This window comes from Larimichthys crocea, chromosome XII, assembly GCF_000972845.2.
Source record: "Larimichthys crocea isolate SSNF chromosome XII, L_crocea_2.0, whole genome shotgun sequence".
NCBI classification, from domain to species: Eukaryota; Metazoa; Chordata; class Actinopteri; family Sciaenidae; genus Larimichthys; species Larimichthys crocea.
In genome coordinates, this window is record NC_040022.1 from 25,662,166 (window position 1) to 25,679,414 (window position 17,249).

At 38.9% G+C, this 17,249-nt stretch overlaps 1 protein-coding gene across 1 annotated transcript in view; it reads left to right on the forward strand.

The window, feature by feature from the left end:
* Positions 1-310: 310 nt before the first annotated feature.
* gcgra (glucagon receptor a) overlaps positions 311-17,249 on the forward strand; it is a 36,181-nt gene continuing 19,242 nt past the window's right edge. Inside the window, exon 1 of the mRNA XM_010730411.3 lies at positions 311-626. The gene's annotated coding sequence lies outside the window, so the exon portion shown is untranslated. The remainder of the gene's footprint in view (positions 627-17,249) is intronic.

Genomic DNA, 17,249 nt, shown 5'->3' on the forward strand with positions numbered 1-17,249 from the left:
GTAAGAAATAAAATAAAATATCAGATTTTTCCTTTACTGAGTGTTGCACATCACATTTATTCAGTGCACACAGCATACAAACACACACACACACACACACACATATAAAACATATTCAAAGCAGAAGTTCAGTCAGCTTTTTCTTTCTTTCAACAAACTATGATGGTCAGTCAATTTGTAAAGGGAAACACAGCTGGCACACACACACACACACACACACACACACACACACACACACACACTGGTCCAGGGTATATATACCCCCCACCCCCTCCTCCCTGTTACGTCACACGGGTACAAGGAGCGCAAATTAGCAGCCGCACAGCTCGCGTTCACAACCACCAGTGCCAACTACAAGACCACAGACCTGAACCGTCCACTTTACTTTTATTTTATTATTTGAAAAATAAATAATAAAAAGCAGAAACCGTTAACTTATTTCGCAGCCGCTGACAGGACAGAGGACTTCTTCTCGAGGCTGAGCAGGCGGTAATTTATTTTGAAAGTTGGATTACAGCGAGAGCCACTTGAACTGAGAGGAAATACTGTCCGCCGATGCTGCTCAGAAGATGAGCAGTGGTGAAACACAGATTGGGGGAAATAAGCGGAATCCTGTGCTGTCAACGGTAATTGATTTTGTTTTTATTGCATCCAGTTTTGATAATTTGATATGATAATTCCACACATTGCTTCAAGTGACAGAAAAAAGTCACCACTCACTTAAAACTAAAGCTTATAGGATGTGGTGAATCATTTAATATTTGCAGCACAAATCTATCTATAAAGTTACCACTTAACAGAGGGGTTTAAAAGTCGACTTACAAACATGATATGACATGTTGCGACACAGTTTAATTTCTGGAATCGCTTTCTGAACTCCAGCAACTGCAGTTCGTGTCACTTATCGCCCCTGTTCAAATGCCGTGTTATCTAAACCATCCTTTTATCTGACATCTGCACTTGGTCTCCTGCCCGGTCCGCCAAACCCACAAGTGTGTTTTAGTTAAGCAGATGTCAAGGTAAGTGGCCCCTGCTGTTCATAAATACAGTATCTAAGTGATGTGTTTTATGTCCAAAAATGTCCCTTCATCATACAAGAGTTTTGGTTATTTATCTAGCTCTTAGCTTCATTCATTTATTTAAATTACAACATTAATTATGCTGAATAAATAAAATGTCTTATTAAACAAAATACCAGGCACACACCTGCCTCTGTGTAACTTGACTACACAACAATGTAGCAAAAATGTATCTGTCTACATAAAGATTAACACTATAACAGCACTTGCAATATGATAGAAATTCAATGCAATGTTTTGATGAGAGGTGAGATTTAAAGTGTTTTTCCTTTTATTGTGTGCACCGTGCGAATTTGCACTTTAAACCAAATATAATATAGTATATGTCTACGTGAATGGTTATCTCCTAAAACTGATGAGCAGTTGGCACCTTGCATGGCAGCCAGTGCCATCAGTGTATAAATGTGTGTGAATGGGTGAATGAGATACGTACTGTAAAGCACTTCGAGTGGTCGGAAGACTAGAAAGGCGCTATACAAGTACAGCCCATTTACCATTTTAATAATAATATTAGACTAAACTTACTTTGGGATTGTGGAGCAAAAACAAATAAGCAAGCAAACAAGCAATAATTGTTTTGTATAACTAATTAAGTCATTCTGCCCTAATTGTGCATTTTTCTAAGAGAACTATGATCCATATTAAAGACTAAAACAAGGCCAAGCTTAAGACTTTAAACAAATTTTATTTGACATGTTCACATTTTATTTAATTAATTTTTATATATTTTTTATACATGTTATAACAGCAGCAAAGACCCATGAGCTGGATAGGAACATGTATCTAATCACAGACAGACAGAATAAACTTGCTAATGCTTCATTAACACTGAATAAATACGAATTTAATTGTTCAGGAAGAGCTATTGATTAATTTGACCCACTTAGGCAGCATCACGCTAGTGAAGGAACAAAGTGTTGTCCCTTGTGGATTTTGTATTCCACTGAACAAAGTGAGGCTAATAAATGTGCCTAATGTCAGGTAAACATCTCTCACATAACCAATTCATTACTACCACAACACATCTGTTGCAGTGATATAAGAGAGGCATGCTTCTTGCTGAAGCAACGGCATCACCCCTGTGCATACAGGTGCACTGCATGATTGAGTAATGTATGTTGTCGCTAGTGGTGATTTGCAAACATTAGTTAGCAGCAGAGCCGCTTCAATGCATACAAAATACATATTTGTGCAGTTTTGTGATGCATGGAATAATCTGCTTTTAAAGTGCTACTACAATCAGCAGGGTGAACATTTTCATTATGTATGTGGATGAAAATGCTGACTAATAATGTGGGGAAGGGTTGGTAATAGTGTACGTATATATTTGAACCTCATATGCATGCAGCGCATTGTGCTTTCAAAAATCTCAGCAGCTAAACGACTCAGACTGTGATCTGGTCTCAAGGGGCTGTAACTGAAAGCAGTGAGTGCTTTCTGATCTTTTCATCCTCCAGAGTCCTGTGTGTCCACACTTTACACCATATAAGACAGTTCAGCTCCAGCTTCCCCCGAGGTCTGTCAAAGAGGGGCTTTTCCACTGTTTCATGGCTTTATCTGCTTTGGACAACATATTTTTATCAGAGTTCATGTGAGAAAAAAAGCACTGATATTGAAATCACTCCACTATTCTCTTTTTCTCTCTCTTTATAATTTTATACCTTGAGAAAAACAGCACCTGTATCATGACGTGTAATCTCAGCTGTGATTTGTCATCAAGGTGTGAGTGTGTTTACACAGCGTGACAGGAAACTGGGGCTTTGCTATTCTTGTTAGAAATTTTCCTCGCCTTTGATGTTTTTACATTGTAAACCACTGCTGAGAATTAATGTTGTGTTGTGGATTTAACTCGGGCTGAGGATTTGTGGTAGAAAGGTGCTGGGCCACCACCTTCAATGTGCCTTGGCATTAATGCAGCAAAATTCTTCTGAAAGATTTTTGGTGTTTTGATGATGGTGGTGGAAAGTTTTACACAGTCAGTCAGTCCAAAATCTCCCATAGGTGTTGAATTGGATTCAAATGCTGTTATTCACATCATTTTCATACTCAAACCAGCCCTCCTGCCCTGTGGATGGAGGTATACTATAGGGGTCAAGCATTTAGGTCTGTACTGTTCTCTTGGTGTACGCAACACATGCACTCGCCCACTTCTCGAGAGTATGGTGAAGGATGACTCATTTGACCATATCATGTTTCCACTTCTCAATAGAGCAGTGCAGATGGTTTTTGCACAAGGTAATTCTCGAAAATGTATTACACGAGTTCACAGTCATCAAATGTGTGCTGCTGACCACAATTTCCTCCCCTATCTGCTGATGTACATACCCACAGAGCTTTGTCCCTCCTGCTCTTCCTCTTGACTTAGAGAAAACACACAGCATGTCAAAATAAAAAGAATATAATAAAAATATAACAGGTCTTGTCTTTGTACAACTTGTTTAATTGTGTACCCCAGTGTTGTAGGACTCTGTCTCAAGGTCTCGGTCTCGTCTTGAAATCAACTGCATTTTGTCTCCGTCTCAGACAAAGAGGGCTTGGGATTTTATTTCAATACTGATTAAAGACCACAAATGCAGGGATGTCACCAGTATTTCCCATTAATCACCTAATAATGTGAATAATGAACTAGTTTTCTAGTTCCCACCACTTGGCCACACTCAAGTTTCACATTGGCACACTGCTGATGAGAGTAAAAGAAATGAGGAAACGGTGTGTAGTGATAGAGCAAACACCTGCGTGACACAGAAAAACTAAAGAGAGGACAGGAGAGTTCAGATCGAGGTTTAACCACAAGAACACAAGCCAACGGCTGCAAAAACTGGATCAACTATTAATTAATCATCAAGTATTCAGTGTAGTATATATAGTATTTTATATCTTAAAATGTATGAAAGGAAATCTCAGAACTTTTTTTGCTATATCATACCCATTCATACCTTTACAACCAGTGTGTTCATGAGGACTCATCTAACTTAAAAATGTATAACATTTTCTTTAGTGTCCCCCGCCCCCCTAATAAGATCTCACAAAATCCTGCAGGAAATACAATGACTACCTGTGCATTGTTTCATTTATTTGTTAACCTCATTACTGTGATTGAAGGTAAAACATCCTTCCTAAAACAGCGTCCAAAAGACACAGCAGTATATAAATCCTGCAACATGCTGACTGAGAAGGCTGGGAGGCGTGGGTCTTATCCAAAGAGATCTTGCAAATATTAGCTAGATGTCAGTGGATTATATCCTGTCTGGTTTGGTCTTGACTTGGTCTCCTGCCTTTGTCTTGGTCTCAACAGCCATGTGGTCGAGACTGAGTGTCTCAGTCTCGATACAGCTTAGCTGGTCTTGACTACAACACAGGTGTACCCATTATAAACTAAAGTGTACCTTTATGAACCAAGTGAACTTTAATGGATTAATAAGAAGAATAAGAAGATGGAGATGCCATCTATTGAATCTACCCTTAGCCATGCATCTGAGCCAAACAGACATCACAGTGTCTGCACAGCACTTTCACAAATTTCCATGTTCACAAATATCTTGCTTGTCCCATACAGACTGTACTGTAACTTGCTGAGTTGTGTGTCTAGAGTGTAGAGTTATCCTGTCAGTAATCAGGATAACTTGATTAATTTGCCTGAGAGTAAAAGTGAGAAAGGCACAGACACAGAGGCACAGACACAGAGATAATGAGGAGATCTTCCGCTGGATGATGGGCCATGGTGGACCTGAGGACAGGTGTGAGGAGGAGTGTAGATGTCAGCACTCATCAGGTGACCACGGATGTCCTGTGAGGCTCTACAGGCTCCGATTCATACGAACCCCCACGACGGAGGCAGGAAGGCTAAGAATAACTTCCACTACAAAGAGCTGTCACTCTAGATTGTAAGGGTCCTTCTGGATAGTGCCGCTGGGCTCCACTTAGCCACATGTACCGTCGAGCTCATAACACCTTGTCTGTATTTTTCAAGACACACATATACATAATTCCCATTCCCTGCGAATATAAAATAAAAAACAAAACAAAACAGTATTTCATGACCGATTTGGAGAGTAAATTACCTATTGACATGATCTTTCTTTCTACACACACACACACACACACACACACACACACACACACACTTTATACACACAATTAAACAGGAAAGGATCAGAGACAAGCCGTTCCTATATAGCGACAGGAAACATTTACTGCTTATTGAATAGACATCGACTCCCATGTTGCTTCGAGCCACAATTTGATGGGTCATTTTGCTGCCTAACTTTCAGGCACGTGCCAGGTTAAACGGATAAGTTAAGAGTTTATTAAATCTTCCCAAATACACCTAACAGTGTGCCAGCAGCAGAGCAACTGTCAGTTCCTTTAATGAAACCTCTTCAAAACAACCCCTTTACCCCGAGAGGAAAAGCAGATTAGATCAGAGTTTTTTTTATTTTTTATAGAGCAATAAATAGTTACACTTTCTATAACAACAGAAAGAAAGTCGAGGATGCACACCATGGTTACCTTACTCTTCCCAATGTTGGGAATTTTGAGGGATGTTTTAAAATAGATCACAAATAAACTAAAACATGTCTGCGTTTCCTCATTTAGTTTGTTGTTCCAGCAATCGTTCCCTGTCGTTGCATGTTTAGTTTTCGTAATATAGACCAAAACGCAGAGCAGAGTGTGTTCTTGTTTCTTTGCTGATGAAAACATTTCCCACTTGGCCTATCTTTATATTTAGCGGTGTTCTGGTGCGGCTCTCTGATCTCGGCGTTGCGTCTGTCGTCTTTCCTCCATGTTCTCCTCTCAGTGTCACGGCCAGAATCAGATATGAAGCGCAGCACATTCCATCACTTACTGTGGTCTGTGGCTGCCAACGACTTACCTTCCTGCCCCCATGAACAAATCCAGACAATGTTTTGATGTTGCCTGGTCTGCTGTGGGAAAACGACAAGCTTAATCAATCTGACATGCCAAGAGAGTTGTATGTCCCCACACAGTGGACAGGCTGAATTGTTTCTACAGCCCAGAATCAGCACTTGGGCTTCAGCTGCATGAGCTGAAGGGACCAAAAAATGTTTTTTAAATTAGCTTTTATATATTTCTGCTTTTAATCAGTGCGTCACAGGCAGAAATCATCAGCTTCTTTTCACTTTCAAGGCCTGTTCTAATATCGTAAATAAAGCAAAAACAGAGATGCAGCGCTCTGCAGAAACCCAATGCATCATTTAATTCTCGGTTCTGTAAGGGCTTTGCTATTTCAGCCTCACAGCACGAAGATTCACCACATTCTCTTTGGCTATCAGCCAGACAACAAAACACTTAAATCATATCCCTTCTGTTTTCTCTTAATCAGGTCGAGTCCCACAAGGCATAGTTTGAGGATTACAGTGTCCCAGTGTGTGTGGCGTTCAAAGGCGACTTTCTGATTGCTGTTAAGTGAAGTAGAGAGATTCATTTATCCATTACTTTAAATCAATACCTGCTCACTGCAAACGCTGCTGTCATTAATAATGACTTCCCGTGTTCCTCTCTGTGTTCCTGAGTTTCTGCAGAGGAATTATTTTGATTGGATTATCATGAAATCAATTGACAGTGCCTGAAAGTGTGATTGTTACATAAACACAACAGTGGTCCAGACATTGTCACATGTAGTTAAAATTTTGAATTCCACACATCAGCGTTATTCGAGATTCAAACCAGTCTGGAGGTGTTTTCCATTGCAGTGTTAGACTGACATTTAAGAGTATTGCTTGGAGATGTCAGTTTCCATGGTGCCCTGGTGAGGGGAGCACATCATCTTGTTTAGTCTATGAACACATGATGTTTTTCTTTCTTTGGTCAACAACCTAACTTTTTGTTATTTGCGGATAGTAATGTAACATCTGCCTTATTATAACAGTAAAGATTTGGGTGGACCCAGAGTCAGACTGCATTTCACTATTTCCCTGCATTCACCATCTAGTTATCTTGGCTTGCTAATGACATTATGTAAAGAAGGATGTAAAGCTAAGTTAGCTATGGGTACACACTGTCAAAACTCACAGCAGCAGGTATTCCTGTAACCTTGGTGCTCTGTACTGCACTCTGTGATACTCAACTTGTCAAATTGCAGCATTGGCATTGTCAGTCAGAATGAAAAATTCACTCGTTCATGTTGATTTCATTTCAGTATGAATACACAGGTCTATTTTAAGGACTGCAGAACACACAGAGCTAATACGAGTGAAACTTTATTGCAGGCATTAAGATGTCATGTTCCAAAGTCTGTGTTACCTCATTTGGCATAAATTGTTAGTTAAGGCAAAACAAGACATTTTCTTTCTCATGGGCGACCTGAAACTAGGCAGCTAAGATTGCATGACATAAATAAACATTTGTGATTATTTCTTTTTATGGATTTCTCTCAAAATGAAATTCCAGACTGCATTTCGAAGTCACATATATTAAGCTGTCAACACGGTTGATTATGTCAAATGACCAAGGTATGGGAGTGAGAGTGGAGAGCCAACTGTCTTTGATATTTGAGCTCAACAAATGTGGACCTATTATAATTTAGTGCTCCTTCCCATATGTTAATACTAAAACTTCTTAGAGTTTCTGGTAAATAGCACTCTGCAGACGATCAGCCTGCCCATTAAACTCAATCACAGCTTAGGTTTTGTAGATGGACTGAGATATGTACTGTCAAACTCAGGTCATGACTGTAATTATCTGTGAGGAGATAAGTCATGCTGGCCTGAGAGAAGTCAGTGGGTTGTGATGATGGAAACACATCACTTGTTTTGCTCCAAAATGAATCACACTCAATCAGACTCAACGTGGCTTATATGATTACCCACTAATGACCATCCTACACACACACTGCAGTGTTGACTGAACAGGGGCCAGGTGCACGTGGCTGTTCAGGGGTCATTGCTAGTCAAGTTCTGGATCAAATCTGAGAGTTTAAAGGTTGCGTTCTCGTCTATCTCACAGCTCACTCAGTGGAGTTAACCTGCCTGTCCTCTGGGAAGTAAATTCCTCTTCACTGCTGGAAAAAAATGCATTGCAGGCGAATCAATACATGAAGAGGTGCAGCAAAGGATTTGAAAAGATAAAAGAACACAACAAGGTTTTGCTTTTCTCTGAACCCTAGAGGAACTAACAGTATTGAGCCATTTTCTGTTTGTTTAGATCCACATTGGTGAAGTACTAAAAATACCCCCTCCTCCCTCGCAACGTGTGTGGGTCAAGGGTCAAGTGTAGCTCCTTTTGCTCCTCAACACAGCCTATTATCACAGTACAGAGCACAAACAACGGTCGCTTTATCAACTGCTCAACTGGAAACTGTCGCAACCATGCCTTTGCCATGGGCTTTGGGTCGCATGCTGTCCACATGACAGCTTTTCTCCAGCCACAAACAAATGATCTGTAAATTATGGTCCACTGCTCAAAATTGCATAAGTATGAGGACAGAGCGTTGGTTAAAGTCTAACTAAACCATCAGGTGCTTCTATGCCACAAGTATGTAAAATACTATTAATGTTTCTTTAAGTGAGAAAGGCTTCACGTGATTAAAAACATACAAACAGAGGCAAAAAAAAGCATTAAGAGAAACATACATGAGTAAATTGTTTTCAGATTATTATTCATTTTCAGGACCAGATAGATTTTTGACTAATTGTATGTCCCCAGGCATCTATATGTTGTTATGTTTCTGTCTGAAACAATTATAATCACTGCAATTTGCTGTAAATGAGCGGACAAACACAGCTCAGAATTATAGAAAAATTAATAGAATGTGATTATGTACCCTCTAAATGAGAAAGAAGATAATCTTTAAACTAAATGCGTGTTTTGGTGCTAATTGCATTTTTAAAATCAGACACATCAGTCAGAAAACAGCAACAACAATGAGCTGAATCCTGAGCTGAAGAATTCTTGTTCTCTTTTCAACACCTACTTCACATCCTCGCATCAAGCCAAACAAGCCATGTAATCTTTAAATTGAATTAAGTATTTGATTATTTGTTATAGTTTTTGTATCCAACAACTCTTTTAGATCATGATTTGGCTAATAAATCATCCAGAAAATGTGCCAATATTAAAACAATGTACCCACACAGGGAGTCTTGGCTCACTTTTCCTCCAGCTTTGAGAAAGCTCTGCATAGTTGCAGGAATAACGTATGTGAATTCTGATACAAGATACATTTTTTTATATCTGTGAAGTGAGTGCAGTGTGTGATGTGGAGAGTGGAGAGTATTCCCACTACTGGGATGAAGCATTTTTTTTTCTGAAGCATATGTTCACTTCAGAATAATGCTCCGCGCACATGAAATAAGAATATATAAGACATACAAGTGCATGTGGAGGAACACCTTTTGTTTTATTGATACAGAAAAGAAATAATATAGAATAGAATAATAAGACAGGATAGTGTTATTGAAACTCTTGCTCATCTTTTTTACATTACCTGATATGATTAAAAAAAAAATAGATAAGAAAATTTTTACCTATAACTTCAACAAAATTCGCCTAGCAGCATCTTTACAGGTTACTAATTAACATGTTATATCTATATCTATCTGTGTAGTTCAGCAGAAAGACTGTCCGACATATGCCCACACATATTCTTGTCCAACTCTCAGTCAGAGAGAGCAAAAAGGGCCAATTTTTCTTAAAACATACACTTTTTCCTGTTAAAGCAGGTTATACAAAAGATTCTGTAGCTTAAAATCAGCCTTGAATGGTCTTTGTGAGGTGATTTTACACACATTCTTTACTTCTTCATTATTTGTGTAGATGAGAAAAATTTTAGGAGACGCAACACTTATCTTCTGAACTCCACAGAAACAAATAACCCTAAAGGGATTGCAGCAGTCAGCACTGCTGCAGTGCTGCTTGCTGTTAGTGGTCTGACAGATAAACACCTTGGAAGGACGGCGAGACATAATTTAAGGGATTTGAATTGCAGATAGTGTCAGACTAATATCTTCCAGAGGAGGGTTTTTGTCTGTTACCTTCCAGTGAATGAAACCTTTCTCTTTAGTTTTCAGTAGCGGTGATTGTTAGTGGGAATGAAAAACATCGTGTCCTCCTGCGTCACCGAAGAGACTGCTGATGTCAGTGTGTTTTTGACCCGAGGGGCTGGACATGGGGCCTCCAAATGCTGTGTACACAGTGGGAGACATTGACCTCCATCTATACACATACACACACACACACACACACTGAGGGCTGTCACAAGAACACAGGCAATACCCACAAAGTTCAGTGTTGGTTTTAGTGACTTAATCATCCCTCTGTAGAAAACTGGCTCTGACAAACATTGAAAAATTGCTTTAGGCTTGCTAGAAAATACCCACATTTTCCAAGAATAGTACAAAATCATTTATGCATGTTTGACTGGCATATGTTGCCCTGCCAGCCATCAGAGCTATTTTCTGCACATTATATAGTATGGAAATGGATTATTTTTATCGTTAGTGATCTTCATTCAGTCGATGTTAAAGACACACCCTGCTCCTACCTTTTTAGTTTCTGTAGAAAAACAAGACTAAAGATCGGTTTCTTCTTGAAAAGTATTAGTTCACGTGACGTGTCATTGAACCTTTTCATATGCGTATATAGCTATTCCAAACAGCCACATTCAGGGAGCTGGTGGTCGCCAAGGACCTACGAACGACATCCCCATATTGTTTGAATATGGGGGATAATGGTGCACAGTCTGCCCTGGAAGGTGTTCATAGCGTTTACGTCAGCATGTTAGCCAGGTGGTAGTGCCAGTTCCTCAAATGGCTACTTGATGTTGGCACCAAAAGTGAACCAATCACCAAGGCCCCATGTTAAAGTTAATCTCCCCGTTCGTGACACCTGTACAGGGGTTAAAATGTTATGCTTAAAGTGATGCACAATTAAGGGACACTTTGATTAATAACTGTCAACTGGTTTAACCAGGCCTTATTTGTACTGCCTCAGACTTTTTCACTTCACTGTGCACCTTGGAAGGAGGTGAAGTCATGACACAAATCTCTGGCCTGAGCCATGGCAAGAGAAGAATAATCGAATAATAAAAATACTTGAGCTTTTTTTGTTTGCGGGCAAGATGTATAGATGTTAAAAATACTGTATTGTAACTGTACTGTATGTCACAGATGGTACATGTAACCAGTTGTATGGTGATGCATTCACTTAAATTGAAATTCAGCCATTAAACCTTCATATTATATGGATAAATGAAGCAGTGTTTAATAATTTCGGCTGGTCAAATCAGTTCTCTTTCTGTTTAATGCAAATGAGTCTGAACACTGTACACATAATTTCCTTTTAAGTACCATCTGCTGGTATTTCATCATATGTTTTCAGAAGAGAGCAATGTCAGGGCATTTATTTTTCTTCTTTCTTTATTTCTCATGACCTCCCTCACTTTGAATGACCGGCTGCTCTCTTCTTTCTGTGCGGTGATTCATGCCTGCCACCTCGCCTCTGCAGCTCTCTCCTGTCAAAGCTCTTCTCCTCCTTTCCTTTAAAAAGCTGCCATTAAGTATGCTCTCCTCCCCTCACTGAGCTGTGTTGTCATAAACTAAACATATCAAATATGCATTACACACTAGCACACTGCTGCTATGGAGTATTATTCATGGCCTCTGTGGACATGTGTTCAATTGCCGAGGGTCTTGCAAGAGCTCAAAGAGCCTCACACAACATCCACCCGACAGCTTTTGCTCAGGCAACAACATGATTTATATTCAGTCATCCTTAATTATAATCCCAGTACAAAAAAACCCATGCACTTTTCAATATTTTTAGTTATCATTGCTATGGAGTGTAACATTTCTCTCCCGGACACTCAAGTAGATAAACCCATCCATAAACTCGCGATTGTGTAGTACTTTAAAACAATTAAAACATTTTAAGTGAGGCTATTTCAGCTCATAATTCTTTAAATGTAAAATTAACAATTGTGTAAATGTAAAGTCTATATGTGAAGATGGTGAAGAGTTAATGATTCAGCAGCAGTCAGGTATGAGTCCTCATAAGGTTAGACGTGTAAGAAGATACGTATGTGTGTGCTTGTGTATATTTGTGTGCTCATCTGTTTTACTGCCTAATTAGTCTCTGTTTGCTGATTACATTACCTACGTTACATAGCCACCTAAATGTTTCTAACAGCCGTGTTTCTGCAGGATGACATAACTACAGCTGTGACAGAACTGCATTAGAGTTACAGTATATTTACATGCAAGGCTGATCTCTTCATGTTTACCTGTTTTGATCTAAAACTTCTTTCTGGGGAGATGCTCAGTACATTTAGTTAATGTTTTTAATTTGCCCCATAAACATTTTTTCTTTTTAATAATCAGTTTTCCTTCTAGATTTTTTCCATTTATTTGAAAAAGTTTAAAAGCACATACTGGAAAATTCTTAGATTTTATTTTAAATATATGTATATTTTTTATTGTACAATAAGGTGGTTACAATACAAGTGAAGGCAAGTACAAACCGTCAATAGATAATAAGATTTATTCCATAAAGATGGAATCAAATATTTTTACCTCTCCTCGTGAAATGATAGTGACAATGTGATATATTCTTGATAGATAAACTTTATCTTCTCAAAACATTAACATTATCTGATGTGTATAAATATAAAGTATGACACAGACAAAAAAATAAAATAAAAACAAAGACACAAGTAATACAATCTAGTTTAAGCTAGTAGTTCTTAGATTTTGTTTAATAAAAATGGGGAAGAAAGAAGAAAATTAATTGATGAGTTAAAAAAAGTTCACTGGTTCCAACCTCTCAAGTGTGAACAATTTTAGTTTTTTAAAGAATTGAAAGAAAGAATTGTCTATTACTAAAATATATATATTTGGGTTTTGGTATGTTGGTCAGATAACACCATTCAAATAATTCACTTTGGACATTTTTATATAATAAAAAAATAAATGTTATCTGCTGCCCTTGTCCTCCCTAGAGTAGTCTACTATTGTGACATAGTATTATATTAGCTCAGAAACCCCCAGATGAACTGCGGAAGGGGCTTTGGCTTTATACATAACATTCTTGACCTATATTACATCTATAGCTACCGAGCTGCTATCCTTCCCTCGCTCACTCTGCTGCTCACTGTTGCATGACATGTAAATATCTTGTTTGCCTCGCACCACACTTTCTCATGAGTGGCTGAAGATGTTGATGGTGAACAGTGAACATGTCAGTCTGTGATGTTATTTTATAAACTACATCTCCTGTGCACAGACATGGGAAATGATAATGCTGTAGGTCACGCCTGCCTAATTAAATGACTGAAAACAAACCAGGCCAGAAGCGTTTGACGACATACAGTCCACGTTCATGGATGAGCTCTCTGTTTGTGCTGAGTGCACATTTATGTTTGGAGATAACGGTCTATTTCTGCGACCTGGACTGTTTGCCTGGTTAATTCATTCACAAGTGGAGTCAGTTACAAGTGAACCCATAGATCTTCATGAGAGAATAAATGACACTTGAGGCCTATTTAGGTATTGCTGCAGCTCAGAACAGAACAAAAGTGTCAGCATGGCTGGCTTACACACAGGCTTTGTGCAGGGCCGACGGCTCTTTGCGATCAAATACTGTACTGCTGCGACCTTTTGTTTTCTTGCAAGCAGCTAGAGTCAACAGCAGAACAACAACTTGGCTATGCATGCAAATCTCAAATGAGACACCTCTTGCAAAGTGAAATTATTTTGGGAGCATTACAAAGAACTTAAGGGAAAGTTTACATAATGATGGTTTTAAGCATCTAATGTAAGTGTGTGTTTGGGTGGGGGTGTTTGAGAGATGAGTGAGGGTGAACAGCAGCGCATAATGTGTGTATAACTGAGAAGATGCAGCAGCAGATTGGTTTCTTTGCTTTCTCTGGAAAGCGGTATAAGGAATTGAGTTCATTTAGAATAGATTAGATTAAGGATGATATATGCTAAGAAGGGGAAATGGAGTGAGATAACACAGATGAGGAATACAGGCGATGGAGAAAAGGAGGGGCTGTGGGAGTGAAGTGAAATCGAGACAAATCACCTCGATTTTCTTTATGCTTCATCACAGGAAGGCATGCATTAATGTTGGTAACTTAAAACTCCTGGATGTCTGCCTATGGCCATGTTAGAGTTCAGGAAACAATTAATTCATCAATGCAAATAAAGAAGTGATTCTTTCATGGCTTAATTGGATTCACTTTTTTGTCGCTTGAGATAACATGAGTCTCAGCTGCGAGGGACCTCGGTAACACACACACACACACACACACACACACACACACACACACACACACACACACACACTACACAGAATACACACACATTACATTAATATCTCCCACTGAATCACTGTAGCTCGAATGTAGCCCGCTGGGAAAATCCTGGTGAGCCAATAACTCACAAGTGCTCATTTTCAACCTTTTTCTGGAAATTAAAAGACATGTCTGCTGTTACATCAAAGGTATTGTGTATATAGTATTGTAATGTTGTGTGTTTACCCAAAGCTTGATATACGGTAGATTATGTTACGTCTCTTTGTCAGACGTCCAGTTTATATGTAATATTAAAAACGCATCAAATAACCATAATGTTGCATTTAGAAGAGAAAGATACTCTATCAATCCCTCAACAGGGAAATTCATTTTTCACTTTGTTTTGTTTACATGCATTTTTAACCCAGAACACACACACATGCAGTGCGCTCCCTGAGGAGGGGGGGTTCGGTGCCTTGCTCAGCGGCAGGAGGTGAGCTGGCACCTCTCCAGCCAGTCCACCTTCCATATTTTTGGTCCATGCTGGGCTTGAACCGGCCACCCTCCGGTTCCCAAGCCAAGTACCTATGGACTGAACTACTTCCGCCCCCAGATTAAAACGATTCAAATTTACTTAAGTAAAACTATATAAATATTAATAAAAAAATGTACTTACTTAAGTATCAAACCAATTATGCAGAATTCCCCCATTGCTGTTAGATTGACGTATCAATATGTATGTGGTACTTTAATGTTGCAGTTGGCAAGGTGCAGCTAATTTAAAAGTACTTTATATGCTGTTGAGTATATAGACTTTTCAGAGACAGAGGAGATATCTCGATTTTCAATGAGGTAGAAGGAGTGGATGTAATTTAAAACTTTTAAAGTAAGTAATAGAACTTTTTGAAGAATGACACAGATGATAATTCTCAAGCTGGGTTTGTACTCTGGAGGGAGTAGATTAACTTTTCACCATTGTATATCTGCTATATAATTATAGATATAGGCTGTGTTGTTTTGAAAATGCACTTGTGGAGAATGGACATATTTATTGTATCAAAGGAATTTGTCATACAGCGCCATGGTCTTGCTCTTTTTTTTTTCTGGATAGCAGTACAGTTTTGGCACGAACTTTCCAAGTACATCAGACTGAGACTACACAGACAGTGCTTGTTAGTGAGATAAATGAAGTGTTGGTTATGGTCTTCTCTGGGGATTTGGTGATACTAATGAAAAACATTATAAGCCTTATCCTTTGTATTGCAGTAATGATTGAACCAAAAACCACTTCGAAAGTGCTTTTCCATCTACAGTTTAGAGCTTTTATAGAGCTTCTGTAATGTCCCTGAAGTATGTCAGCCTCTCCTGCTGCAGAGGAGGAAATGTGTATACGAAAGCAAAAACAGCAACTGGTTTGACGGCAAAGTTAAACTGCAGAAGAAACATAAGAAGTCGATATTTTTACTCGCTGTCGTTACTGTTTACTTGACCTCTTTTACCTGATCTATTAGTCTTTTCTTAGGCATGGATATTGAATGGATAAATATACTAACGTCACAGGGTTTGGATTGATTTGGACCACTATTTAAGCTCCGCAGTACAACTGCTTCTTCTGCAGATTCTCCCTTGAAAATATTGTAATCTTTTCCTTTTTTAGGGGGCAAGACTTCCTTGCTAAATAAGGTTTAAGAGATTCATTGTATCTATGTATGGGGTCGATCCTGCTGTGCAGCTTTACCAGTGTATATGACAAGGGATTACAGCACATAAACACTGCCTGCCAGCTTCCATAGGAGCTGAACATACAATAGCGCTGTGTGGATATAAGGTGAAGGAGACACGGTGTAGGGATGTGTAGGATCACCCAGGCCCTTTCATAATTTAGCAGGTCTATTTGGAGTTACCTCATAAACATTAAACATTACAGAAGACGTTGTAGGAGGTGCTTGTGTGAGTTCCTCTGCTGAACATGTATATTAAACATATATTGGTCCCAACACTAGGTTAATTTGGGAATATCTCTGAATGTAGCTGCAGTGAAAGGAAGTCAAGTAAGTTGCTGTTCATCCGATGTCTTTTTCTCAGTATCCTGTCTCCTCTGTGTTTGTTTTGTAGCGCAGCCTAATTACTCATTTCCATGTTTATGGCATTTCTTACAACCCCATCAAATAGCACATACATCATCATGTCATGAGCGGTCTCATTAGTGTAAGAATGAGTCGATGCCAATCTGAATTTCCAGGGTCTTCATGTCTCCTAACAGTGTTGATCATTGCTCTTTGAAGTTTTTAGATCTGCTTTGTAACTTTGCCAAGTCTTCTTTTATCACTTGTGATAGTGATTGTCCTTGTATGGTAAATGTGTCCAGAGACACACTGTTTAAGTTTAAGTTTGACATCTTTACAGATCTTGTCCCCATCGGACTTAATTAGACTGGTTTATCATGTGGTCTTGTTCAGATAACAGTGTTTGTCAAACACAGACTGAGTGTCCCTGAACTTAAATCCCTTATTAGGACTAAGTTAAATTGCACATTGTCAGAGCATCGAAGAGAAAAGCAATCAGGCAATCCTGACTAATACTGTAATGTAGTAAGAGCAGCATCATCTGTTGGATGTCAGCCTTTTTACGATTTATCATGCACATCATTTAACATCATCATTTCTGTTTACACCACACACTGAACATCCTCACCGTGGACTTTTGACATAGACAACACCTTCAGTAAATGTCTCAGTACGGGACTGTTTTTCTATTCGCAGACAGCTGAATCAGTTTGTTTGACCTGTCATACAAGTGTTGACAGATGAAATTGCAGTGTTTGCTTCGTCCCCTTGCTCTCTTGTTTATACTAAATCTCAGACAATTGGTGCGTATGTCACAGGGAGATTTATTACTGTAACTAAACACTCTTCTGAAAT